The 26,725-nt window shown below is 41.6% G+C and overlaps 1 protein-coding gene across 1 annotated transcript in view; it reads left to right on the top strand.

Annotated features, from left to right (window-relative positions):
* LOC112845986 (cell surface A33 antigen-like) overlaps positions 1-26,725 on the top strand; it is a 52,489-nt gene that overhangs the window by 15,043 nt on the left and 10,721 nt on the right. The window lies entirely within an intron of this gene.

Below are 26,725 nucleotides of genomic sequence, written 5' to 3'. Positions count from 1 at the left end.
CCCCCCTACAGCAGCATCGGGTGGGGGCCCCGATGGAGAGAGTGGGAGGAGACGTCCTAGGGCCTTTCCCCGTCCCCGAGGCAGAGAACCGGCGCGTGTTGGTGGCCAGGGACTGCTACAGGAGGCTGAGGGAGCTGCGCCAGGCCCAGGTCAGTGCCGGAGTACGACAGAAAGGAGCCTGCGACACCAGGTGCCGAGGGGGAGCTTTCGTGCCTGGCGACAAGGTTTGGGTGTACTGCCCGGTTCGCAAGAGAGGGGTGTCCCCAGGCTGTGCGGTCACTGGCAAGGGCCGGCGGAGGTCGTGGGGCGGCTAACAGAAGTGGTGTACCGGATCCGCATGCCGGGTCCAGGACGCGTGGCGGTGTTGCACCAGGACAGGCTCTCACCGTACTGCCCGCCCGCTTCCGCAGCCGCCAGGGCAGGGGATGCTGGTGGCACCCCAGGTTCTCATCCAGGTGACTCTTCCCCTGCTGGTCGAGATCGGGCTGCGCGCCGGAGGAAGACACATGGACAGGACTTTGTGTTGGGTAATGGGGTTGTCGGGGACGACTGACCCCTTAGGTGGGGGCTATGTAGCGGGCCAGGGCTGTTTGGGGTTTTGTTATTGGCATTTGTGTTCTGTTTGGCAGTTATGTTTGTTGTGTTGCCATGGTTACGGGTGGCGCTCCCTCTGTGTGTTTCCGGGTGAGAGGGCGCCATTTGGTGTGTTGTTGTTGTTGCCGCGCTGAGGGGGAGCTAGCGGCAGTGCTCCTGGGCTGACTTAAATAAACGGCTGTGCTCCAAATAAACCTCTGTCTCCTCTGTGTCCGAGCTCGCCACAATATTATCATGCTGTTTACAACTACGTGAATGTACTATTGCTGTGATTTATTACTGTTACTGAAGGTCCGCGGCTCCGAACAGTAGTAAAGGGACCTCTGGCTAATACGGTGGGTTCCGTGTCGGGCTGGTAGCCGAAAACTAGCTTTACTTTGTTGTCTGGGTCACTTTGCTTCCGAGAGACAGAGAGAGGCGTTGAAAGGCTGCTCCAACGGAACTTATTTTTTTCCGGAGGAAAACACGAACACAGCGTACAGTCGAGTCTTAATAGCTTACTTACAGCTGGGCTCGTCAGGGACTCTTCTTGGCTGCAGTGGTTATTATTATATTTACATGCTTCCAGCTCCCGTTTTTGCTCCGTGACAACTCGGACTTTTCCTTTTACTCCCTCCCTCGCTCACAGACACATAACGGTACGGTAGTCCATTCTCGCTGCAGCACGGACTACACTGCTCATCATGCTACATTCTTTAGGGCTATACATGTAGCATTCTGCCTATTAGCTTAGCACAACAACAACAACAAAAAAGCGCTCTCTCACCCAGGAAACACGCAGAGAGAAAGCGTCACCCTGTAACCATGGCAACCGTAACGCTGCCGCCTGGAACAACAGAACGTAGCTGTCAAACAAACCCAAACAGTCCTGACCCGCGACAATATGAAACAGGAAAGTACCGCCGTGTAATCCATTTATTTCAACAAAGTAACTGTATTCTGAATACCACCTTTTAAAATGGTAACTGTAACGGAATACAGTTACTCATATTTTGTATTCTAAATACGTAACGGCGGTACATGTATTCCGTTACTCCCCAACACTGTAAACTACTAACTCTTTTACGCTACCACGGGTATTTTTGAAAACGCAGCTGTTTCGTCAACACGTAAACGGCGTTTCGAATCACCGAAAACGGAGATTATTTAAAACTCCTTTTTTGCGTTTACGTGTGGACGAGGAATAAAGAGTTCATCACGCAACATCAAAGGTATGTGCCTTTTTTCACGTCATGCTGTGCGCCACGTTATTGTTTACATGAGATGAATTGCAGAATGGCAGATAGTCAGATTAACAGTATTTTGTCTCTATCTGCAGGTTTTACATGATTACATATTTTTTACGCAGCTACTGTCCCTCTATTTAGAAAGGCAGAAGTGTCACAGTGTAATTATTTTACATGTAGTTGTTTTTTTCCTGTGTAATAATATTCAACATTGCTATCAATACATTTTTCAAAAAATGTCTCTCTGTGCAAAATGCGTTTAAAAACATAAACAACTGTGGGATACTGTTTGTCCGTGATTTAGACAGGGGGAACAAATTGTGGCAGGATCAGCCTGATATTATTTGTATCCCGCTGTAACTTCACTGTATAAACAGTTAACATCTCCAAAATGTCAGGAGTAGTTAGTCATTACAACAAGTGTTTGTGAACTAAAAGTCAAGAATGTGGGATACTGTTTGTCCTTGATTTGGAGAGCCCAGCGCGTGCTCCCGATGAAGGGAAAACCAATTATGCAGGGGAGACCTACCTTGGCACTTGTGCAGGTGAAACCAAAGGGAAGATATGCTTCACCATATTTTCTAGTCTTTGGCTTAGAATGAAGTTGGTTTGGAAACATATTCAGCTATGCTTCATCTCCTGCTTTGCGTTTGTGTGGGCGCCCCGTCAAAAACCTGTCCACGGGGACATGGGGCGACCGTGGCTCAGGGGGTTGGGAAGCGCACCTGTAACCGGAAGGTCGTCGGTTCGATCCCCGGCCTTTCTGTCCTGGTCATTGTGTCCTTGGGCAAGACACTTTACCCTACCGCCTACTGGTGTTGGCCAGAGGGGCCGATGGCATGATATGGCAGCCTCGCCTCTGTCAGTCTGCCCCAGAGCAGCTGTGGCTACAACAGTAGCTTGCCTCCACCAGTGTATGAATGTGAGCGTGAATGAATAATGGCATTGTAAAGCGCTTTGGGTGCCTTGAAAAGCACTATATAAATCCAATCCGTTATTATTATTATAATGCTAGCAGTGTCCAAGCGTTGTTGTTTTTTTTCCCCTTTTATACCGAGCCCCCCCCCCGGGCGAGCCCCACACTTTGGGAAGGTCTGCTCTAGCAGATCATTACATGAAGGAACCTTTTAAATACAAGCGCGTTCATGCTCACAGGTGTACACACGGGTGCTCACACACACAAACTACACCCTTTTTGGGTCCTACCTCAAAGCACACTGTGCGCTGTCAATCTTACGTGCTGCACAATAATATTCAATATTTAGTATTTACTGTTATATTCACATAGATCATCGCGATGATGTTGTTTATTATATTGCTCTGTTTTTGCTTGTTTTCTCTTTTTTCTTTCTCAACAGGTGATCCAGGTGATTGATATGTGTATTTTTTGTCTGTTTGTTTTGTTTTTTGCCCTTTATTACCGTTCCTCTTCCCCGCTGTTTTTCTTTCCCTGCCTCTCTTTCTTTCTCCCTTTTCTTTCCCCCAGTCATGTCTGGCCCGTGTGTAGCAAGTGAAAATAAAATAAAATAAGCAATAAAAACAAAGGTGAATCAAATAGACCAATACGTCAAGGCTGGGATGGTCCATTTGGTAAAGTAAATCCGTTGGGCATCTTTCTTTGCCTTTAGACAATAATTCTGATGGCAAAAGAACCAAACGGGACAGGCGGGAAAAAAGAAAAAAAAAAGCGCTATATAAGAATCAGTCGATATACTGTCAGAACAGAGTTTCGTCATGTTATTTTTGCACTATTATGTTCTGGCACATGTTGTTATTACATGGCTTGATTGAGATACACATTAGGCTGACATCTGGGGCCAGAGCTGAAACTGTTCAGGGCCAGCACAGGGTCAGCAGTGTGTCTGCAATTGGCTTTGTGCTGGCCCATCTGTGGGCCACCCCTTGCAAATCTGATCTAGTGCAACTAAAGGGCTGTCACTATTTGCGGGCCATGTGTAAGCACATTGTGTGGACCAGATCCTGGCCATATCAATTATGCTATGTAGGGACATGTGGGTGCACACACCACACATATACAAGCAAAAGAATACGAGTTATTCTGCCCTAATTATGGGCACTCCCTGATGATTTTATGCAGGTGCGTAACTAGATTTGAAAAGGTTTATTGAACCACCCCAGATTTCATAACGAGCATTAACTTGTCCTTCGCCTGGAGACAATCAGAGAGAGCTGCAGAAAAAAACAAACATCTGATGTCACACTGACAAGTGTTTGATTTAGTCAGGTTTAAAACACGGTTATTCTGTTCTTCTTGGAAAAACAAAGATATTGCCGTTTGGAAATTTAGAACAGTTTTATTTAGATTACCCAATTACGGTGAGTGATATGTTGTGATTTGTTTACTGGTTAGAGAAAAGAACAAAACATCTGTGATAATATTTTGAGTTATGGCTTTGTGATCTGTTTACTTGTTGGAAAAAAGAAAAGAGAAACAAAATGAAAAAATAAATAAATAAAAGTAATAATATTAGTAAAAGAAAATGGAAAGAAAGCTAAAAAAGTAAGTGGAAGGAAGAAATTTTTATCTTTGAAGAAAACGTTGCCCAACAAAGAAATGTCATGTCTAAGTTTTGTTCCAATTGCAAACTGAGTTCTCAACTTATGAATAGTTCACTGTCTTTGTAAAAGAAAAGGGATGTAGCAATGGGAATTGCATTTACCTGTGTGTTCCGCCCGGAGTCTAGAGAGTGTAAATAAGGGTGCATTAAGAGTTTAATAAAGTTTACCTCAGAGGAGGGAAAGTTCAACCGAGCACCTTGTGGAGTTTATAGATTGAACAAGATGAAACAGGATTAAATTAAAACTTAAAGTAATTATTTTCTTGGATGATGTAAAAATACTCTGTCTATTGTAAACCTTTGTTAGAGCTACTTCCATTAGCTTTAATTAGATTTGCATACAGGGTGCCAAATATTTTACAGTTCAATTCAAAAAGATCAAATTAGGTTTAATCTAGTTCAGCTCTGCCATGTCGAACTCCACATATCAGCGTCCCCATCAGAGCTGTGGAGTGGTTCAGACTTCACCTGCAGGAGGGAAATGTCCTTTTATAACGGAATGAGCAGTTTGTTTCATTGAACCAGCTTCCATCGTTTGTGAACCGGGTGGATCTGCAGGACAGACGGATGAAGGACGGAGACGTGTCTTTGATTCTGAAGGATGTGACGAGTGACGACACTGGAACATTGACAGTGACAGGAAAAGCATTGTTGATCATATCAGCACCGTCTACCTGAGAGTTGAAGCAAGCTGCGATGAACACACAGCGATCAGCTGTAAACATTTAACACAATTACAATTGAATTCTTTAGTGTATTTCTCTTTTTTACTTAAAAGCATTCTTAAGTAGATTAAAAAAACTGAACAGTATTTTTTTTGTCATTTACTTTTTCATGATTATATATATATTGAAAAGTAGTAATGCCAATAATCTTCTTATAATGTGCCCATTCCCTACTTTAACACTGCTACAATGCACTTTCACCAAAATAAATATTTTTCCTCCTTTCTTTTGATCAATTTTGATCTTTGTTGATCTGCTTGTAAAGGTTGATTCAGTATGAACAACTTTAATTCTGCTATTTAGAAACTTTTTTCATTGCTTTTATATATTTGCTTTTTTATTTCACCAGTGAAAACAAAAGAATGTCGCACGCACGTCTTTGTCATGAGACACTCTCACAAAAAAGAATGACGGTTTAGTACTGCAGTAACTTAGCGTGCTTACGGGAAAGCAACAGTAATCTAATTACTTTTTTGGCAATAGTAATCCCTTACTTTACTCACTACTTGAAAAAAGTAATCAGATTACAGTAATGCTTCACTGTCCATCTCTGCTCCTGTCTCTACTTTTTCTCTATAAAACAGGTCAGTCGTGTGAGTTACTGAACCACAATGAATAAATAAGGACATGAAAGATGTTTTAGTCCGGTGATCTTAATTTTTTTAAAATACATTTTGAAAGAGACACAAATGTGAACTTTGCCACAGTTTAAATGGGAGTTGCTGTTCCACATGTATGTAGTGTAACAAGATGGCCCGCCTTACTGTATATGCTTCGTTTTAAATGTGAAATGTAGCTCCAGGCCACACCTCGTGTATTCCAAAAAGTTTAGTGAAGGTTTTCTGAGTGACCAACAGGATTTCTACACAATCTAGTTCTCACTTGTTTTGTTTCTACACTGTAAATACAGCCTGGTATATATTTATTTTGAGAGATGGTGGAACATGTTTAGTGGTTACTGTCAGATGTGATGTATTATTGCATGTGTTCAGAGATAAAAAGAGTTTGCAAAGTTAATAATAAGCAGGTTAATCACCAGAGATGGGCAGTAACTGTAATCTGATTACTTTTCTCAAGTAACGAGTAATGTAAGGGATTACTATTGCAAAAACGGTAATTAGATTACCGTTACTTTCCCGTAGGAAAGCTGCGTTACTGCGTTACTAAAACCGTGATTTTTTGCGAGAATGTCTCATGACAGTGACGTAAGCGAGTGCGACGTTCGTGACAACAGCTGTGCAGATCATAATATATGCGGGAGAGAGTATAGCATGCAGTGTTCAAAGCATGGAAGTACTGACCTTATTTTGAGTTTGATTCCATAAAAAGTGACAAAAACATTAGTGTCCGTTGTGCGTGGGAAGAAAACTTCTTTTTACAGCGAAAAAAACCCCTAAACCTCCAAGCAAGCACCGAGTGCGCTACGACGTAATGTGAAACTCACAGAGAAACTCGCGGATTCTTCCACTGACCGCTGCGGCACACCTGCACCAGGGTAAACCTCCGCCTAACCCAGTCCTGCTTTACAGGTGAAAATAGAGCAACAGGACCGCTAGTCTTTGATTTTATTTATTTTCTGCTGTGTTTTACTTTCATCTATTTGAAAGAGTGAGTGTAAACACAAAAAAATATTTTATTTTATGTGCTGGAATGTGCAGAAAATAGGTTTAATTGTTAAACAAATTTCTTCCAGTCAGAGAATGTTGCATATAATTAAGTTTTTGCTTGATGCATAAAGTTAAAAGATTTAAAGTTTAAAGTTTTAAAAAGAGACGTTTCCATTTGATTACATTTTGTATGATGGATTATGCAGAAAAAGTAGAATTGGGCTGAAAGATCTATCACTTTATCACCTATTCAGGTTGTAAATCGTCTTTTTAAAAAGTAACTAAGTAACTAAGTAACTAAGTAATTAATTACTTTTGAAAATAAGTAATCAGTAAAGTAACGGGATTACTTTTTCGGGGAAGTAATCAGTAATTAGTAACTGATTACTTTTTTCAAGTAACTTGACCAACACTGTTAATCACAGTGTTAATGCTACTGCACAGATATGTTTTTGAAGGTGGAGAGCTGCAGAATTCAGCTGTAAGTTGGAGTGTATATGGTGGGGGTGGCCTTAAACCTTCACGGTCATGCTGTCCTGTGGAATTTACCTCTGGGCGACAGGGACACAGAGAGAACAACACATCCTTTAGATGACAGTCGCTTTAAAAACACTTCCATTACTAACACAACACACACAAAAGAAAACCTGTCTTGCAGAAAGGTAAGAAAACATTCTGTGCTTAGCAAAACACCAGAAACAAAGAGATACTGCTTGTGATGAAGAACAAATTTAAACTTGCTTTCATTAAGACATAACAGGCTTTATTTAATCCCACACTGGGTCTGCCCTCTGCCCTCCTCCTGGTGGGACATGACCAGAACACCTCAACTGGCTCCTTTAGGAGAGGAGGAGTAGTGGCTCTCCTCTGAGCCTCTCCCCAATGTCTGAAGGCCTGATGTCAACACACGTGAATGAAAATGAGCTTACAGATTTTCTTGTGCCTCAATAATACAACTGTGAAAAGGTACATTTCTAATAAGATTTAGGTACAGGTACAGGTACTGACAGCAGACAGCAATTTGAGAGGAAATGAATACATCCAGACTGGCAACCTTTCATTCATAATTAAAAACTGAATTAATATTGACATAATGTCTCAACATTTCTCATGTAACATTTTCCCTGCTGAGCAAACTCATCGTCCTCTTTTTGTTTGAGTGTCACATTTGGAAAAAATCATTGTAACAAACTGGACTTATGTGCTTTTATCTTTTATTTGAAATTTAAATATGCAAATATAAAATTCTCAACTGACGAAATGAACACTTTTAATGAAAGCACTGTAGGGCACATGTGGTCTCAAACACTGCAAATACCTAAAAACCAGGTCAGTCTGCTCTATAACAGCAAGCAACTCAACTAACTAGTGTTTGACCTGGTCAGGTTTAAAACACAGCTAGTCTGTTCTTCTTGGGAAAACACAAAAACATCACCGTTTGGAAATTGAGCATAGTTTTTCTTTTTGTCTTTTTTTTAGCTGTGGATGAGCAGAAGTGGATGAAATGCCAGCTGGGACATCTGCGTCTCTCTGCTGGATTTTACTCTCTGTCTGCCTCCTGTTTGCCTCTACAGGTGAGACTGAACTTGTTTTAAATCCAAACGGATTCACAAACTCACACTGAGAGCCATGTTTGGAGTATAACTCATGTTACAAGTTCATGAGTTTTCTGTCTGATGCTTGATTCTGTCTTTGAGTACATGGCACGGTCTCTTTAACTCTTTATGAGCCTCTGCTGTAGAAAGTAGATTCACTAAAAACTCTGATTTTGTTAATCCTGAGATATGTTTAAAAAGGAGTGTACATTTGATCTCTGAGTCTGACCTACATCGAGTTTACTGTCTGATGCTTCCTGCTTGATGTTTGTTAAAATAGAAGTGAAAACTTTGAATCAGTTAGCTGTTTTTTCATAGGTTGCCTAAATGACTGTACACAAAGAACTTTAATATTTAGTTAACCTTGCTGTGCAAAGATGCGCTGAGGCAATGACCCAATTTCTGGTAAGTGACGGCCGGAATGGGAGACTAATTTATTGATTCATATATAAACAAGGATCACCAAACTCTAACAAAGAAGGTTTTTTTCTACAAAACTAAATCTTATGTTTTATAATAATAATAATAATAATAATAAACTTTAAAAAAAAAACTACAATTGTATTAAAATATTCATGATTAGGGAAAACCAGCTCAATGATCCTAGTTAATGCAAATCGTTACAATTGAGCTCGGACATCAGAACACTGGAATGGAAACAATCAGGTCATAAAATATTATTTTTCAAGTTTGAATTATATCAGTTTCTGAGTCTAAACACTGCAAAACACAAATACATTTCATAGTCAAAGCACTAACCTACTTTTACAAACAGATGTCAGAGGAAGAGTAGAGAACGTTTAATTCAAATTCAACTGGGAAATTCTTAGAAAAGTAAATCAAATGTATTTCACTAGTGAGCCAAAATGAAAACCATGAGCTCAGCAGGAAGGACTTTGAAGTGATTAACTTGAAAAGTCATTTTCTGACAGACGTTTATAAGATCAAAGACTCTTTGCAACCACAGCTATCACCATCTGTTGGTCAGCCGATGCAGACCAGCAGAGATTTAACACACACAAAAAGATGGGATTAGGTTTCTTTAAATCAGCTGACTCTCTGTTTGCTCCTCACTGTGTACAAACACTTTTCTCCTCTTTCAGATGGGAAAATCATCAAAGCTGAGCCTGGACAGAACGTCACTCTGCCATGTCGAACTCCACATATCAGCGTCCCCATCAGAACTGTGGAGTGGTTCAGACTTGACCTGCAGGAGGGAAATGTCCTTATGTACTGGGGTGAGCAGTTTATTTCATTGAACCAGCTTCCATCGTTTGTGAACCGGGTGGATCTGCAGGCCAGACGGATGAAGGACGGAGACGTGTCTTTGATTCTGAAGGATGTGACGAGTGACGACACTGGAACATTTCAGTGTTACGTCGTCCAGAGAGGAACAAATGGCAGGAAAAGCGTTGTTGATCATATCAGCACCGTCTACCTGAGAGTTGTAGGGAGCAGCGATGAACACACAGCGATCAGCTGTAAACGTTTAACAAAATTACAACTGAATTCTTTAGTGTATTTCTCTTTTTTACTTAAAAGCATTGTTAAGGATATTTTTTTTTAAAAAGTAACATTATTCTTTTTGTCATTTACTTTTCGAGATTATTTTGATATCAAAAACTAGTAATGCCAATAAACTTCTTAATGCAGCCAGTCCCTACTTTAACACTGCTACAATGCACTTTCACCAAAATAAATATTTTTCCTCCTTTCTTTTGATCAATTTTGATCTTTGTTGATGTGCTTGTACAGGGAGTACAGAATTATTAGGCAAATGAGTATTTTGTCCACATCATCCTCTTCATGCATGTTGTCTTACTCCAAGCTGTATAGGCTCGAAAGCCTACTACCAATTAAGCATATTAGGTGATGTGCATCTCTGTAATGAGAAGGGGTGTGGTCTAATGACATCAACACCCTATATCAGGTGTGCATAATTATTAGGCAACTTCCTTTCCTTTGGCAAAATGGGTCAAAAGAAGGACTTGACAGGCTCAGAAAAGTCAAAAATAGTGAGATATCTTGCAGAGGGATGCAGCAGTCTTAAAATTGCAAAGCTTCTGAAGCGTGATCATCGAACAATCAAACGTTTCATTCATTCGTGTGGAAAAACCAAGGCGCAAAATAACTGCCCATGAACTGAGAAAAGTCAAGCGTGCAGCTGCCAAGATGCCACTTGCCACCAGTTTGGCCATATTTCAGAGCTGCAACATCACTGGAGTGCCCAAAAGCACAAGGTGTGCAATACTCAGAGACATGGCCAAGGTAAGAAAGGCTGAAAGACGACCACCACTGAACAAGACACACAAGCTGAAACGTCAAGACTGGGCCAAGAAATATCTCAAGACTGATTTTTCTAAGGTTTTATGGACTGATGAAATGAGAGTGAGTCTTGATGGGCCAGATGGATGGGCCTGTGGCTGCATTGGTAAAGGGCAGAGAGCTCCAGTCCCACTCAGACGCCAGCAAGGTGGAGGTGGAGTACTGATTTGGGCTGGTATCATCAAAGATGAGCTTGTGGGGCTTTTTCGGGTTGAGGATGGAGTCAAGCTCAACTCCCAGTCCTACTGCCAGTTTCTGGAAGACACCTTCTTCAAGCAGTGGTACAGGAAGAAGTCTGCATCCTTCAAGAAAAACATGATTTTCATGCAGGACAATGCTCCATCACACGCGTCCAAGTACTCCACAGCGTGGCTGGCAAGAAAGGGTATAAAAGAAGAAAAACTAATGACATGGCCTCCTTGTTCACCTGATCTGAACCCCATTGAGAACCTGTGGTCCATCATCAAATGTGAGATTTACAAGGAGGGAAAACAGTACACCTCTCTGAACAGTGTCTGGGAGGCTGTGGTTGCTGCTGCACGCAATGTTGATGGTGAACAGATCAAAACACTGACAGAATCCATGGATGGCAGGCTTTTGAGTGTCCTTGCAAAGAAGGTGGCTATATTGGTCGCTGATTTGTTTTTGTTTTGTTTTTGAATGTCAGAAATGTATATTTGTGAATGTGGAGATGTTATATTGGTTTCACTGGTAAAAATAAATAATTGAAATGGGTATATATTTGTTTTTTGTTAAGTTGCCTAATAATTATGCACAGTAATAGTCACCTGCACACACAGATATCCCCCTAAAATAGCTCAAACTAAAAACAAACTAAAAACTACTTCCAAAAACATTCAGCTTTGATATTAATGAGTTTTTTGGGTTCATTGAGAACATGGTTGTTGTTCAATAATTAAATTATTCCTCAAAAATACAGCTTGCCTAATAATTCTGCACTCCCTGTAGAGGTTAACTCAGTATGAACAACTTTACTTCTGCTATTTGGAAACTTTTTGTCATTGTTTTTATACATTTGCTTTTTTATTTTACTAATGAAAATTAGATGATAACTAATGCAATAGGACAAAAACAATAATCAAATGTGATGACACTTTCTTCAACAAAAAAAGAGATAAAATGGAGCAATAAGTTCCAAGGAGAACCAATGAAGTTGTGCGGAAGGATGGGATGAGTTTGGAAGTGATCCAATCAGAAGTAACCTCCATGTGCAGTAAGGTTAAATGTGGGGAAACAGTACAACTTTATTTTTGTTTATTTTTACACCTGCAGATTTATGGTCACAGCAGTAATTTGTGTTACGTCCTCAGGAGTAACCTGGGCATAACAAGAAATGTGAGCCTAAACTATGAGCAACTGCAAACACCATGCAGCTGTTTATTGAGCTACAACAAAGTAACAAACTAAAGATCTCTAAAGCTCCATAGTCATCCATGCACCAAATAAAAGTCAAACAAAACACAATTTGCTTACATAGATTTCTACCGTTAAAAACAAGAGAAAACAGGTTTCAGGAGAAAAGGTTTCTCACTCCTATGAGGCTGCTGCAGTTTTCAATATTTACAGTGAAACAATACGAGTTGTCTAATTCACAAAACTATTTCCAACTGTTTACAAAGCTGTAATCTAGCACTCATAACATCACACACACACACTGACTTTTATTTAGAAACCGTTTGAGGTTTTCACACAGTAACACTCAAAGCCACCAGCATTACCTTGATCTTGAATTTTTAAAATAAATTTTCACAGAGAGACAAATGTGAACTTTGCCAGAGTTTGTCCAGTTTGTCCAGTGTTGGTCAAGTTACTTGAAAAAAGTAATGAGTACCTAATTACTGATTACTTCTCCAAAAAAGTAATCCTGTTACTTTACTGATTACTTGTTTTCAAAAGTAATTAATTACTTAGTTACTTTTTAAAAACATGATACACAGCCAGAATTTTTTGCATAATTCATCATAATATAATGTAATCAAATGAAAAGTCTCTTTTTAAAAATTCTTTTATTAGTTTTGATCTTTTAACTTTATGCATCAAGCAAAAATTAAATTATATGCAACCGTTTTTGACTTGAAGAAATTTGTTTAACATTTAAACCTATTTTCTGCATATTCCAGCATATAAAATACATTTTTGTGTCTTTACACTCACTCTTTAAAATAGATGCAAGTAAAAGACAGCAGAAAATAAATATAATCAAAGATTACGCGGCACTGAGTCCTGTCATTCCTAAATCTATTTTCACCTGTTTAGCAGGAGTGGGGCAGGTGGAGGTTTGCCTGGTGCCACAGCGGTCATGTCAGTGGGAGGATTTGGGGGTTTCTCTGCGAATTGCACATTCCCGTGGCAACGTACTCAGTACTTGCTCAGAAGTTTAGGATTTTTCTGCTATAAAAAGAAGTTTTCCTCACACGCAGTAAACAGCGGACTCTAATGTATTTGTCACTTTTTATGGAATCAAACTCAAAGTAAGGTCAGTACTTCCGCTGGAGAATGTTTGAAATGTGAGTCTCCTGCTGTTTCCACTTCTCACTTTTGTCATTCAGGGCTGGAACAGACAGATGATCTGACGAGAGACAGAAAGTAATAACACTGAACGGCATTATTATAAAATTTAGCCAGAATTGTTTTCTTTCTTTTTTAGAACGGGTTGGAAGATGACAGAGGAGCAGTTTGAAGAGGAAATGGATTCTGTTCTGTTCTTCACTCATCACCTACCTGACAGCTGACACCTCACACCTGTTTCTCACCTGCAGGTCAGACAGGAGGAGGCTACAGAAATCGTCCTGCGCTGGTAGCAAGTCTGTCATTTTTTTTAATTTTATTTTATTATTTTTTTTTGGTGCAGTGGTTTTTCAGTGACCTTCAGAAAAAAATATAACAAATAATGACAGACCACAGTTAACAACAGTGGTCATCTGGCAGGCAGATGTCATTAAATATATATAAATATATATTGCACATTATTGTGTTTCTAAGCGACACTTTCCCCTCACAACTTTATCACCTGAGGAACAACATCATGGTGATTCTTAAACAGCAGATGATTCATAAAGGTAAGTGCAAAAAATAGTTTAGCTAATCAGGAATTCTTAAAATATTTAACTGGACAGCAACTCGCTCAATTTTAAACATAACCAAAAAAAATCAGACAACTACTGAAAAATGACAGGATAAAATTATTCAAAAAATATTAAATATGAGACAGAAATGTCATCATATAGTATCAGAAATGTAAATATCAGATATTTGGATCGGTCTAAACCAGCTACTTTTATTTTATTTATTTATTTTTTAAATTTATTTATTTATGTAATATTTATTATTTCAAGGCAGCTGTCAGGTTTGGAAAGATGACTCAAATATAGATAACACAAACTGGATAACAAGGGGTATGCTCTTTATTAAGGCTGATAAAAGGTTTGACCAAACAAGAAAATGGTCTCTGTAGACAACTAGAAGACATAGGAACAGACTGGAATGGGGAAAAAAAAAAAAAAAATAGAGAGATACAAAGCCCAATTAGGTAAATAGAAGAAAACTTCACCCAGGTCAAGGTGGGTAGGAGAACTGAAAAAGACTTAGGAAAGGAGAAGAACTGGAACAACCCTGCAGTAGTCTCTCCTTAAATACGTTGAAACTATAATGTGCAGAAGATAGAAAACACACATCTTATATCGTCACAGCTGCTCTAACTCAGCTGTTTTATGGAAGTCATATAAACGATGCTCCATAGCCAAATAATTAAGTAGATCTTATTATCTTATATTTTACTGCTGTGATCCACTGTAACTCCTTTCCGCTTCCCTCTTTAGCATGTTCTGCAGTAAAATTTCCTCCATCCATCACCTATCCCAACTGATCTGATGTAGAAATTAATTTAGGATGATCCTTAAGGCTGCAAAGCAAAAGACATTATTAACCCTTTAAAACCGGTCGGAGCAGGCACGCTCCGTTTTGCGTAACTATTTTTAAATCCCGGTAGCACTGCAACCACGTAAGCTAGAGCAATAATTTTTTTTGCATAGGGCTTTGGAGTTGACGTCACGCCGCAATGCATTGTGGGAGCGCGGCGCCATGTTCGGGGTCTACGAATCAAAACAGACACTGTGTTGGAACGACGACGACAAGAATCATGCTTAAAAGCAGCTCCAAAGAAAACGGATGGTATAGAGACCGATTGCGTCCAGAGGCGAAGCAGCGGTACTTGCAGAAATAGCGTACATTGGAAATGTGGATCCGTATGAAACACGGCCGTGGAGTAGAAACCCTGAAGACCAAACCGCTATTGACGTAGCCTGACATATTTTCGTACCTTATCTGTGGAGTCAGCGCGTACAAGTCGTCATTCAAACAAAGGTAAGTCAGCTCGAGTACTGTGTGTGAAATGTGTTTGATTTCCCTGCAAACATTCAGATTAGTGCAGCATAAATTCATTCATGAGGGGGAAATTACAGTGAGAACATGTGGAGGCTGTTAGAGGGATAACATAGTGAGTTCAGTGCATTGATGTGACATTGTCCTGAAGGATTTAATTATTCTTTATGGTCAAAGAAATTGCAATGATTTATTCATATTTATTATAAATAATTCTAATTATACATCTTGCTTCAATATTTGTATCTTGTGTCACTAAAAATACATTTTATTTTAATTTTATACATTGATTAATGACCTGCAGAATCTCCTTATCATATTAAGTGATTCATAATTGTCACTTTATGCTTTCTCCATCTCTAAAGTGATGACATCCTTGCATTACATACTTTAGGTTCATTTTCTGCAGGCAGGTTTCTGAGAGAGAACAGGCTGATTTAGAATATAACATGCAGCGTTCTATAGATGGATGCATAAAGAAATGAAAAATTACATGTATGTGCTAACTTTCTAAACACTTCGTTACATTTATGATAAAAAAAAATAAAACACATTTGTATCGGCCTTGGCTCATAGTTCTTGTCTTTAAATGAACTTTGTCTGTGTGTGTTTCAGGTGCTGCACTCTCAAAGACTGAATGAACCAGCATTGCAGCCATGGGTCACTGTGAGCATCACAGGGAAGGTTGAAGCTGCCCACTGCACCTGTATGGCCGGAGTCGTGGAGACCTGCACCCATGTCGCTGCTCTTCTGTTTAAAGTAGAAGCAACAGTGCGGATCTGTGGTACAAGGACTGTTACAGATGAACCTCCATACTGGGTTTTGCTGGGTTATGTGACCAAGATACAGTCAGAGGTTGGCCATAAGATAGACTTCTCCTCTTCAGCTGCCCAAAAAAAGGCTCTTGATCAAAACATAAACAGACCATCCGTATTGAAAGGTAAAAGGAGCCGTCCTCAAAAAAGAAAAATCCCACCTGCTACTGTGGAGGAGTTGTCACTGCTATAATGCCATAATGTTTTATATAGGGGTCCAGATTTATGTTTGTAGTGCACTGCCATGTAAATAATTTGCATTTACTGAATATGTACTGACTGAGTACCACTGTTCAAAAGTTGAATAAAGAAACAAACTAATTTTTGCCTCTTTTTTATTATTAAAACCACTTTATAGAACATCACATCAGTTACAGTGTAGAATCCATGTCATTTATAGTTTACAAAAGACAAAATGTTTACATAAAATCATGACAGTGTTTACATGATATCACCCACTACTAACATTATTTACTGTATCTTTTGAAAAATAAATACCACTATTTATACAGCAAAAGACTTAAGAATATTTAACAGGAGCAAGTTTCATTTTCCCTGGTTTTACTACCACACTGTTCACCAAACGCAGCAAACCTTCACAGCTTATCCAGAAGGGTCACCTCTTCACCCTCACATGGAAGAAGTAATCTGATTGGCATGGTGGTATGTTTGAAGCAGGTCCCTTATGTAGCGCTGGAACCCAGTCACGATGTGTTTCATCCATTTCATAGGCTGGTTTGCTGCAATAATGCCAAATAATTAGAAACTCTATAAATAGAAGGTAGTTCTGCAAATTCACTCAGTAGGATGTTTGTTCTAATTTGCTATGACCTCAGAGCACATCGAAAATAAAACTAATAGGCTATAAAGAGTGATATGAACAGATTTAGAACTTACCGGAATGAAAATGTCTGGAGCACCAACAGATATTTGGAGATGGAAGAGAGCTGGATATCAGCTCGTCTCACAGCTGCTATCCAGGCTAGACGCCTTCGTTTGGTAACATCGATACACGAGCTGCCTCATGTTGCTTCCAGGTTGGGAAAGAATGAAAAGATAAACCATTTTCAAGCTTATTCTCTTGCCGGTCGTGCGATCACACATTGCAGCCGACCACACAGCTAATACGAACCATGGCTGTTGTGTGTGCCTTCGCTCCCTTTTCACTTGCGCTAGACCCCCAACATGGCGGATCGGGCCAAAATCTTTTCCACGCCCATCCCTGTGACATCACGCTCCAAAGCCCTATATGAAACCGGAGGAGTTGTACTTACATCTTATGCCATCAGCTTGTCCTAGGTCACGGTTTCCTTTCACATATAGCTTTGCAAAAACTGCATAAAAAGCACTTGCAGCAACAAAAACATAATATTCCAGAAACACGTTTTGCCGATCCGATCAGCTGTTTGTAACACTTCCTACTCCATCAGCGCCAACTACCGCATGTCCGCCATGACCTGCCCGAAACTGGAAGTGACGTCATTTTCGCGGAAATGTAGTTTTTTACCTTCAGGGGTTATGAGCCTATACTGGTGTTTTTAAAAGTTATGTTTGACTTTATGACTTTGTGTCGTTTCTGGGATGCTTAGAACTCAAATTGCACTGCTGGAAATAGTTTATTTTGATGCATATGCTGTTTTTTTTGCAAATTTGCATCATAATATATATTTTCGTTTTTCCTGCAGTATATAAAAATTGGTGTATTTCAAAAATAAAACTATAAAGACACTCAAAATAAATTTCCTGTGATGGAAAACTATTTTGTGCAACTTTTTTGTATTTGCAGTTTTGAGGGATAAGCCTCTTAAATTTCTCTAACTAGAAATATATGTTAAAAAAACAAAAATGATTTTCAATTTTTTTGTAGTTTATTTCACTTTTTTTGCAATTTATGTAATTACTATGCACTTAATGCAGACATATTATTACAGTTTGGGCTATAATGGTTGTATTGATGTATAGCAACTTGAAATGCTCCCAAAAATGGCACTACAGCATGTAAAAATATAATACAAGCTCTGGCAGACTTGGTTCTATGGTAGGTCTTAAAGGGTTAATGGTGAAAGTGATGATACAGGACCTTAAACACACTTTAATCAGTTAACATTTATGAAATGTGTCCATAATCTTTCAAGAGATTATATAGATCTGCACATGTCAGGCAGCAACAGGAAGTAGCTTTTAATCCAGAAATGTGATGTTCAGAGTTCAACTGTGTGATTGACAAACAGTTGTTAAAACTATAAATATATCAGGAGGTTATGGACGAAATGCAAAATGCAGTAACAATGAGCAAGATTGTGCATCTTTGTCTGTTATGTCGCTTATCTTCATGAATGGTTGGATGGTCCATTGCAATGGGTTGGGATGGTGTTTCCTCCTCCCCTTTCATAAAGGAGGGTCCAGTGTATCCTATGCTAAAGAAAAGAATAAATAAAGGGATTAAAGTTTCTTTACTTAGTAATTGGAGAATTGGAACAGCTCTTATTACAGCCACCATGCAGATACTTCCAGTTAAGCACCTTCCTAAGGAAAGTGGACCTTTGGAACGCACTCATGCATTAACAAAGTCAAACAGGAAGTGATAAAACACAGAGTCAAAATTCACGCACAGCAGCTTAAACTCATGTAGCACCCCACCCGTTATACTGAGTCTAAACCCACTTACCTCAGTTCGGACCCCCTAGGCGGGGTGTTAGGTTCGTTACAGCCTAGATACCACAAATGGTTCTGGTATAGACAGGAATCAGGGAAACTACCAGTAAGCCCTGACCTGCAAGTTAAACTTAACCAGTAGTAAAGAAACGACCCCAGACAACTCTTTGACACAAAACGAAACATTTACTGAACGTAAGGGCAGGGACAAATACTGTACAACACACCCCTTTTTTAAACTCAAATGATATTCCAGCTCCTTAAACCGAATGAAATATACTGTATAAATGAAAGAATTCCCTTTGGAATCATATTAGACAACCCAACTTATGTTATCACCTCTTGGTAAGTGACTCACTAATATATAACCCAAAATATGTATATAAATCCACTACACACACAATATTCACACATGGGCCCCACGCACACTCACATTCACACTTGTTGCAGGCCTGTTTGCTGCTCACGCGGACGATGGAGAAAAATCCTCTTCTCCCCAGTAAGAGCACGAAAGTCTGACTTACAGTTCAGTTGCTCAGTAGGTTGCCGTTCACCAGTCCCAAACTAAATCCACTCTCCGCTCTCCCTGCGGACCCGATGCTGTCTCTGCTACAGCGCGTTAGCCAGTCACTGTCCAGCTCTCCGACAGTCCATAGCGGCTGCCTCCGTGGCGCAGCCAAGCAGTCCGTGCTAGCCTTTAGCCTCGGCGGTCGTAGCTGGAAACACAGTTTTCCAAGGTGGTGCGACCGCTGAAACAAAAAGTCACTTCACCCACACTCTGTTGCGAAGCTCTCACACGGTTAACTTTCTAGTCACACACTCTTTTGTGCTAGTTAACCTCAGCAAAACTAGCTGAGTCTCTCACTTTGGTTCAGCTAACCCCCGTGCATCTCTCCATGCCGTTCTCTTCTCCTCCTCCTCCTCCTCCATTACAACAGATACACAGGTCTCCTTCCCTGCTACCTTCATGGGCCTCCAGAAAATTAGAATTCTGAACAATATTTCAACTCCCTTCAGAGTTACCTACCATAAAATAATACTTTATGATTAACATAATAGTTTCATTGCTCTAATTACCTGTATTTACCTTGTGACATATTACAGGGCAAATTACATTCAGGGTACAGTTACATCACATAACATTAACTGTGAACACCTTATGTTAGCATGGCGTTTAAGTCCATGGGAATTATGAGTGTCTACTCCCAAATTCCCATCCGGGCTACACCCTCCCCCTTCTAAATGTGTTTGATGCCCCTATCAAACCCCACAGATTTAATAAACACAAAAATCTGTGCTCTGTTAATCCAGCTCTAATTTAACACAGGAAGGGCATAGTGCTAGTGGGTGACACCATGAAGTCTGGCAAGTGTGATCTCGTGAATGTCTGTAAGTGCCACTTCCCACCAAAACCCCATGGCTCAAAACCACTACAGGGTGATCTGATGATTGTCCGAGTTCATCATAACTCAGTCTCACCACAGGCCTCTTTAATCTCTGTGGGCGGCCCACTGGATGCTCCTCTCCTTCCAGCGACATCCCACTCTCTTCGGTTCCCTCCTCAGGGCCAGTCACTGTAACTGCCTCAGGGTCTAGATGGAGATCTGGAGGGTTATGATCATCTGGATTCCTTTCCCCATTTGCCAAATCCGGGGTTGAACTCTCAAGATCCAACACATTTGGCTCTTGACCTCAGTCCCTCAGAAGCTGGTCTGACAGTGACGGAAGGTTTTCACAATCCATGTATGGAAATTGTGTCAGGCATGCATCTTCGGATTCTGACTCTGAAAAAGATATTGCATCTCCCTGATTGTCAACTGGTTTAGCCTTGGCAAATCCCCTTTGGGATCGAGTGACAGGTCTAGCAAACAACTCTGGTTCACTATCATTTGGAAGTCTCACTAGATACCCAATAGGCAGTAAGTGGTTACGATGCACCGTTTTCTCCACCCCCAGTCCCTTCTCAGGTTTCACTCTGTATACTGGTAGATGGGGCATTTTGTCAAGCACAACGTAGGGTGCAGTTCTCCACTTATTCTTCAACTTGTGCTTTCCAGTGACACCAAAATTCTTTAGCAACACTCGGTCTCCTGGTGCCAAGGTCTGTTCTTTCACATGCTTGTCATGTGCTTTCTTGTTTCTCTGATGACTTTTGTCAGCAGCCTCTGTCGCTAGGTGGTAAGCTTGTTGCAAATCAGCTTTCAGCTTAGCTATGTACTGGTGATGTGTCAGACTGCTGTTTGTCTGGTCGTTGGTTCCAAAACAGATATCCACAGGCAGCCGGGCCTCCCTGCCAAACATAAGCAGGTAGGGTGAGTACCCAGTTGCTTCGTTCTGCGTACAATTGTACGCGTGTATCAAATGACTGATGGACTGATTCCATGCATGTTTCTTCTTGGGATCCAAAGTTCCCAGCATGGAAAGTAACGTCCGGTTAAATCTCTCTGGCTGTGGATCTCCCTGGGGATGATAAGGCGTTGTCCGGGATTTCCGGATTCCCAACACCCTCAGAAGGTCTTGGATCAGCTTACTCTCGAAATCACGTCCTTGGTCGGAATGTATCCGGGCCGGAAGTCCATAATGCACAAAGTACCGCTCACAGAGAATCTTGGCTACTGTGGAGGCTTTTTGGTCTTTAGATGGAAAAGCTTGTGCATATCTGGTAAAGTGATCAGTCACTACCAGAACGTTAGCATATCCCTGGGAGTCTGGCTCTAGGGATAGAAAATCGATACACACAAGATCTAGTGGCCCACTACTGGTGATCTGGTTCAATGGAGCAGCTCGTTGTGTAGGTGCTTTGCGTGCAACGCATCTCCCACAATTCCTGATGTATTGCTCAACTTCTGCACTCATCCTAGGCCAGTAGAATCGGTCTCGTATGAGCTCCACAGTCTTGTCCACCCCCAGGTGACCTGACTCATCATGAAGTGATCTAAGCACCATGGCAACATGCCCTCGGGGTAGTACAAGCTGATGTATTTCCTTTCCAGGTTGTCTCTGTACTCTCCTGTAGAGTACTCCATCAGTGATTACCAACTTGTTTGCCTCTCTTTGAAGCAACATGACTTCTGCATTGGAGTCTTTGTCAAAAGTAAAGTGAATCGCTCCATTCATGGATTTCTTTACAAGAGCAATCACTGGATCATTGTCTTGTGCTTTGATAAAGCTCGGCTTTGCTTATCTGGGTCAAACACCCACAGTCAAGGCGAGTGGGGAAAACAAAACACTCTGGGCGTGCCTTGAGGGAAACCCCTAAAGATTCAGCAAAGCTGAATGCCCCTCCTCCTGCTGACTTTCTACAGGAGATCTGCTTACACAGAGCTTTGACACTGTCCAAGGGCAGAGTTTGCCAATCAGCGTCCTCTGTTGGTAAGGGGTTGCGCGATAAAGCGTCAGCATCAATATTGCTGCTTCCAGGTCGATACTGGAGAGTGAAGTCGTATGTGGCAAGAGCAGCTAACCACCGATGACCAGTGGCGTTGAGCTTGGCTGTGGTGAGGATATATGTGAGGGGATTGTTGTCCGTCCTCACAGTGAACTGTGCTCCGTACAGGTAGTCGTGAAACTTGTCAACAACAGCCCACTTCAACGCCAAAAACTCAAGCTGGTGCACGGGGTAGTTTTTCTCTGATGAGTTAAGCTTTCGGCTAGCAAAGGCAACTGGTCACAGCCCTTCTGGGTGTTCTTGGTTGAGCACAGTACTCAATCCCTGAAGGCTAGCATCAATGTGTAACACATAGGGCTTGGTTGGGTCTGCGAATGCCAGAACAGGTGCATTTGTAAGAGAATGTATAATGTTCTGGAAAGCTTTCGTACATGCAGCATCCCACCTGTCCCCAAACGGTTCATTTACCCAATGGTACTCAGGAGAGTTTTCTCCAAGCACGACATCCCAGTGTACTTCAGACCCAGCAACACACTCAGACACAAACTGGTTCACCCGAAAGACAAAACTCCAAAACACAGACTGAACAACGTGGTGTATGCGGTACAGTGCAGCGAGGAATGCCCAGACCTCTACATTGGAGAGACCAAACAGCCACTTCACAAGCGTATGGCACAACATAGAAGAGCCACCTCCACAGGACAAGACTCAGCAGTCCATCTGCATCTTAAGGATAAAGGTCACTCTTTCGAGGATGCCAATGTTCACATATTGGACAGAGAGGACAGATGGTTTGAAAGAGGAGTGAAAGAGGCCATCTATGTCCACTGTGAGCGACCATCTTTGAACAGAGGCGGTGGTTTACGACACCAACTGTCTGCCATCTATAATCCAGTTTTGAGTTCCCTCCCCAGACGCCTTAACGCCCACTCACATCCTGAGCCATCTGACCTCAGGAATTCACACGACAAGGTGGGGCCAGGTTTCAAAATGAGCTCACCCGAAACCCTGGCTGATTAGGTCCCACACCCGCTTTCACACCTTGGCGCATGTGATTAGAGGATCACCAGGGGGTCCTTTGTCCCTCCTTGGGGGGATACTCCCACTGGGTTTAAATCTGGGACTCTCGGCCATTTGACCTTAGAACTGAAGAAGCTTCTCGGATGAGAGGTGAAACATCTTCAAGCAACTTAAAGAAGTCCAGACGCTTTTCTTTGCAAACTCCTTTGACTACGATGACCTGGATGACTGAGAACCTTCAGACATACCCAATGGTAGGTCTTTTCTGGGACTCTGACAGCTCTCTTTCTTTTCTGGGTTGGTGGGTAACCTTTACATAGTTCGGTTAACGGCTTGACAATGATGGAGTAGTCCTTTATGAAGCGACGGTAATACCCACAGAACCCTAAGAAAGACTGCAGCGAGGGAAGATCGGTGGGTTGCTTCCAGTGAGCTACTGCCTCAACTTTGCTTGGGTCGGTGGCAATCCCTTTCTCTGACACTATGTGTCCAACATATGTCACCTGTGGCCTGCAGAACTGACATTTGTCAATGGACAATTTTAGGCCAGTCTCTTCCAGTCTGTCAAGAACTTTGATTAGTCTCTGCTCATGTTCTTCCAAAGTTCTTCCGAACACGATCAAATCGTCAAGGTACACTATGACCTCAATCATGTGCATGTCTCCCACGGCTTTCTCCATTACTCTTTGAAAGGTCGTGGGAGCTCCTGTTATACCCTGGGGCATCCTCTCAAATTGAAAGAATCCCAAAGGACATATGAAAGCGGTTTTCTCCTTATCCTCTTCTGCCATGGGAATTTGGTAGTATCCACTACGCAAATCCAAGACAGAGAACCACCTGCTGCCAGACAAACAGTCCAAAGCCTCGTCAATACGAGGAACTGTGTATTGGTCAGGGATAGTTCTGCGATTCAGGGTCCGATAGTCCACACACATGCGCAACCGCCCTGTTCTCTTTCGTGCCAAGACGATGGGGGAAGCATAGGGACTCCTTGATTCTTTTATTATCCCCGCTGCCAAAAGTCCTTGCAGGTGGCGGCGTAAGTCATCCAGATCAGCTGGGGCAACACGGCGGGACCGCTCTCGGAAGGGGGTATGGTCAGCTAGACGGATGTGATGTTGCACTCCTTTAGCCAAACCCACATCCCATTCCTCTGTCGAGAAAACTTTGCCTCTCTCTGCAAGTTTCTGACAGCCTCTGTTTCCATTCAGCTGGTATAGGAGAGTCCCCAAAATTAAACAGAGATGGGTCAAGCTTAGGAGAAGCTTTTGAGTTTGGGGCTGGGACATCAGTCACTATATCAGCTACATGCAGATGTGCAACCACAGTGCCCATGGGAATGGCAGTGTCTTTTAGTGACTGGTTGCGCATGAGCACCAGAAACTTGTCTCTATCAAGCATCTTGGAGAACAGTACGGTTGGCTGCACAAGCACACTTGGGGGAAGGGCATGTGAAGCTGCCCATTCCGTGATGAGGATGCTGTCTCCAATAGTGTGGATGTCTTTGACTTTACAGACAGCTATATGTTCTTTCCCAGCTGGAATGACCAGTGGGCCAGGACCAGTCCACTTAACGTTAGCTACTGGACTGTCATCATCCTTGGCAGACTCAGACATAATAGTCGGTAGGTTCTGAGGCTGCTGAACATTCACTTTGGCAGAGCAAACATTCTCCACCCTCATTATCTTTCCAGTTGCAGAAATGGGCCTGATTTTGTGAACATTGGTGCCCACCAAGACAGGTATGGTATCTGAGCACCGAGGGTCTGGGCACACCAAAGCGAGGACTGGGATTGTCTCGACTTTTTCTCGTGTCTCTTCAGGGAATTCCAATCCAATTTGAATATACCCCCTGTAAGGATAGCTGGTCTCTGATTCACTTAGGCCCCAAATATCTATACCAGTGACAGAGCGTAAAGGCACATGAGACAAGTGTTTTGAATACCAGCTGTCAAAAATGATGGTCACCTGAGAGCCACTGTCCAAGAGAGCAGTGCAAGGTACACCATTGTTAAGAGATTTTCAAATGTTTCAAGTATTATTCCCACTGCCATTTGTACGTTATTGAAAGTTTATCTTTAATTTCAGTGTTAATAGTTGTTTACCCATTTATTCTTTCCATTTAATCGTATTTTACTGCTTCACTAGAAGTGAAGCTGAAGTAAAGACAAAAGCATAGTGTTCTCAGATATGATTTACCCAGGACATCTCCTCTGTACCTGGTTCTCTACGAGCCGTTTCACTCCCAGGAAGTGGAGAGCAGGACGTTCTTATCTATAGACTCCCAAATACCAAGAGGGGCCCATTCTTTGGAATCACACACACACACTCTGAGATCATACACACACACACACACATACTCTGAAACGCTATAAATAATGAACTGCTGCATACGCTGGTGGTGAGCCTGAGACAGCAGCGCTCACCCAGCGTGCGCACGTTGTTACCATCTAAACTGTCTTGAGTGTCTTTATTTCGCCTGAAGAATGTCTTGTTTAAATATTTACTCCTTACATTTATTTGGTCCTTCGAGCCAACAGAGTGACCTCGTCGTTTCCTGGATTCGTGAACCCACGCTGCAAAGTCTGTCGCGACAGCCTGTTTCTAGTGAAACAGTAAAGACCAACTACGTGAATTCGCCGTTGGCCAGCGTTTTTAGCAAGAGGTCCACGATCCCAGGGAGCGAGGAGGATTCTCTCTGACCGGCATTTTCATCCGAACCAGGTGAATATAAACACTCAAGAACACATTGCGGCTAAAATCGGTTTTTAGATTGACACGGTTCTTAAAAGACTCGTCCTTTAAGGACTGGAAGTCAGGGATCTCACTCTTACGGGTGAAAGGACTCGCCTGTAAGACGGAACTGGCAGTCCCCTTGGGGACTCGTTCCGCAATTAAAAGGCTGGAAGTCAGGGATCTCACTCTTACGAGTGAATGAAAATAAAGGGATCTCACTCTCACGAGTGAAAGGACTCGCCTGTAAGACGGAGTTTGACGGTCCTGTGTGGGGTCACTCCGCAGTTTAAAAGGTTGGAAGTCAGGGATCTCACTCTCACGAGTGAATGAAAATAAAGGGATCTCACTCTCACGAGTGAATGAAAATAAAGGGATCTCACTCTCACGAGTGAATGAAAATAAAGAACGTGTCAATTAAAATAGGATTATAGTACCGCGTGTGAAGTTTATGTGTTGTTGAAGAGTGAGTGACCTTTTGAATAGAAACAACAGGTTTCTGCACCACTCTTACTGTTTCCTGTGTTGACCGATGTACTGGTGAGAAGGGGTCAAAGGTTGCGCTTCAACGCATAAAATTAAGGCCGCCCTGGGTCTAGACCAGGGTAGAAGGCTGCCTTAATAACCTCCCCCGACTCTAATATCAGCGAAGGTCACACAGAGTGTATGTTGGCAGTATTAATACATAAAAGCAAAACAAGGTGTTTCCAAATACAATAAATCAAAATAAAATTATAAGCAATTTACAATAAAATATTATTGATAACTCTAAGCCCAAAAAATGGGAAATAAACCCGCAAAGCCTGAATTGACTGCAGATGAACTATGGTTAGAAAAGAAATGCCCCGGTGCAGGACAAATAAGCGCAAACAGATGGAGAAATCCTAAAGAAAACCTAAATGTCCCACGTGGGAGGGAAAATGCATTAACTAAATTATAAGAAACCCTCCAAGCAGAAATAAATACTGAAAAGGATGCTAAAAAGAAATCAAAACATACACAAGAGTTGTAATATTTTAAAGCATGGAAAGAGGAATGAAGTGGAATAAACAAAAGGTTAAA

This window comes from Oreochromis niloticus, linkage group LG3 (assembly GCF_001858045.2).
Source record: "Oreochromis niloticus isolate F11D_XX linkage group LG3, O_niloticus_UMD_NMBU, whole genome shotgun sequence".
NCBI lineage: Eukaryota > Metazoa > Chordata > Actinopteri > Cichliformes > Cichlidae > Oreochromis > Oreochromis niloticus.
The sequence above is the reverse complement of the archived record's forward strand: the minus strand, read 5'-3'. Positions and strand labels throughout refer to the sequence as shown.